We start from the raw sequence: 2,503 nt of genomic DNA on the forward strand, positions 1-2,503 counted from the left end.
TTGGGAGGTATCTATGGCCTGAGGGAAAACAGGAGGGTCCAACAGGAAAAATCCTTCTTTTTTAACCTTTGTCCTATTTCCTTATTTTCTCCAAGTCCCATCCTCATCCTTTTTTGTTTGTTTGTTTTTAATGTTTGTTTATTTTTGAGAGAGAGATAGAGCCGCGGGGGATGGGCAGAGAGAGAGAGGGAGAGGGAGACACGGAATCCAAAGTAGGCTCCAGGCTCCAAGCTGTCTGCACAGAGCCCGACGCGGGGCTCGAACCCACGAACCATGAGATCACGACCTGAGCCAAAGTCAGGCGCTTAACCGACTGAGCCACCCAGGCGCCCCATCCTCATTCTTTTAATAATGATTAAGAATTAAGTCAAATTAAAATCTAGCCCCCCTATCCCAGTACATGCTCTCTCTTTCTCTCTCTCTCTCTCTCTCTCTCTCTCACACACACACACACACACACACACACACACATTATGTGTTTGTTACCTGTGCAGAACTCATCTGTGCTTTCTGCAGCCAGATTATAAATCCTCGTGGTCAGGAGGAGTGGTGCAGAACGCCACACAGGGGCTTTAATACATATGCCTTGACGTTGGCCTCCAGGGTCACAGTCACAGCCTTGACTGCCCAGATTTGAAGAGAAGGCACTAGACATTGCTGGATTCAAATGAACAGCTCCAATCTCAAATTCCTTGCCTCTGTCCCTGAATTGCTGGGAGGGGTAGGAGGATGGAGCGCGGGAAGAGTTTCCCTTCTGCCTTGGCATCTGTGCTGGAGACTTCCCGAAGCCCTTCTCAATCTGTTCCCTCCTGTGAGCGCCTCCCGCCCGCACACCTGCCTGCTGGGTGCTGTTGCAACGTCAGCAACCCTGGAAGCTGGTCTTCCGAAGCCAGCCGGGCCAAATAGCTTTGGGCCTCTCTGAGGCCCAGCTGGGTGGGGATAGAAGACCGGGTCTGCATGCTCCAGCAGAAGCTGGGTCAGGGTGGTCACCTGCTTTGGTCTGATCCTGTTGCCTTGTACTTGAGAACTATAGAAATCTTTGGTTGTTACCGAAACATCTGTATCTTGGGCTACCGCGGCTAGGACCCAGGTGTACCTAAGTGATGTTTGGGACTTTGATGAAGAGAATGGTTCTGATCCAGTAATCAGAGGAGGCCCAGTACTCCCTTCTGTGCGACCCCTGCCTCGCTGCATGGCTCCCCACTACACCTGTAGAGTAGTAACCACCCCCAACGCACACGGAATATTAACGGAGGGGGACACTGGGTACGCACCCCCCGTGCCCAATTTATTCGATCCCACCGACCCTGCAGGACAAGGCGTTGCTTTCCCTGCTTCACAGTGGAAGAAATCAAGGCTCAGGGAGACTAAGGCACCTTATCCAGGGCCTCAAGGCCAGTAAGCAGCGGTCAGGACGTAATTACAGTCTGCCTGTCTTCAGTGCCTCTATTCTCCACTGCGTGTTAGCACCGGGCCACGGAGGCTGGGTATTTGCATCAGACACCTATCGTGTGGACCCGATTAGATTGTCAGCTGGTTGAGAGTAGAGACCATCTCTTGTAATTGTCTTAGGACACAGGCTCATTACTTGTGAAACAGGGATAATCTTTCCATTTCTGCTCAAATACGGCAATTCAACTAAAGTCCACGTGAGCCTTTGGAATTTGGGGGAGAAAGTGGATCTGAGACCCGAGGTGGGTAGATGAGCCCATGCGGTTCCCCTCAAAGCACACCCTCTGTCTTCTGAATGCCCTATTAGAGCTTACCCAGTTCTCCTGCAGATTCCTCCTGGAGCTCAGTGCCAGATAAACAGTCTCTCAAATTTCTTACATGTTATGAGGCATTGCAGATGACTCTGTATAATCAAATATGCCATTGCACATCTCATTTGTAATTTCACAATTTAGCTCTCTGCGCCATTTAAGCACATATAGAGCCTCTAGAGAAATCCTTATTTTTTTCCTAAAGCTTTTCTATGTGAGCTTTGTGCTGATTTTGGTCTTTGCTATGTCTAATAAGATTCGCGTGAAGTTTTCTCATTACGAAAGGCTTTATAAAATTTCAAGAACGTTGGAAATAAGCCCTGGCCTAATACAAGTCAAGGTGGGCCAGGGAAGCATCAGGCAGAAGGCCCAGATGAGGAGCTGAATGTTCTTTTCCTCTTCTGTCTATTCCATTTGTGTTTGGTGGCTGCTTTATAACGTAGGCAGTTCTTAGCCATTTATAAAGCAGACCTCCTGTGTCACATCTGACTTGAGACAACTACCCAGTAAGCGAGGCAGGGCAATTATTATTATCCCCATTTTACAGATGACAAAACTGAGGCTTGTTAGCAGATTTCCCAAATGCCTGAAGCTAATGCCAGTTAATGGCCTGCCGGTCTAGGGATCGAACACAACGCAGATCTTTTGATTAGAAGTCTAGTGCCTTCCTTCTTAGAGACGGTCCTTTGTAGTTGCTGAGCTGAGATTTCAGAGATGAGATTGTGACATGTGGACGGTAC

General features: G+C 48.7%; 1 non-coding gene across 1 annotated transcript; it reads right to left on the bottom strand.

Annotated features, from left to right (window-relative positions):
- Positions 1–243: 243 nt before the first annotated feature.
- On the bottom strand, positions 244–328 carry TRNAQ-UUG. Its single transcript has one exon. It is a non-coding gene; the product is annotated as a tRNA-Gln (tRNA).
- Positions 329–2,503: the final 2,175 nt, after the last annotated feature.

The sequence above is a fragment of the Lynx canadensis genome, chromosome D1, assembly GCF_007474595.2.
Source record: "Lynx canadensis isolate LIC74 chromosome D1, mLynCan4.pri.v2, whole genome shotgun sequence".
NCBI lineage: Eukaryota > Metazoa > Chordata > Mammalia > Carnivora > Felidae > Lynx > Lynx canadensis.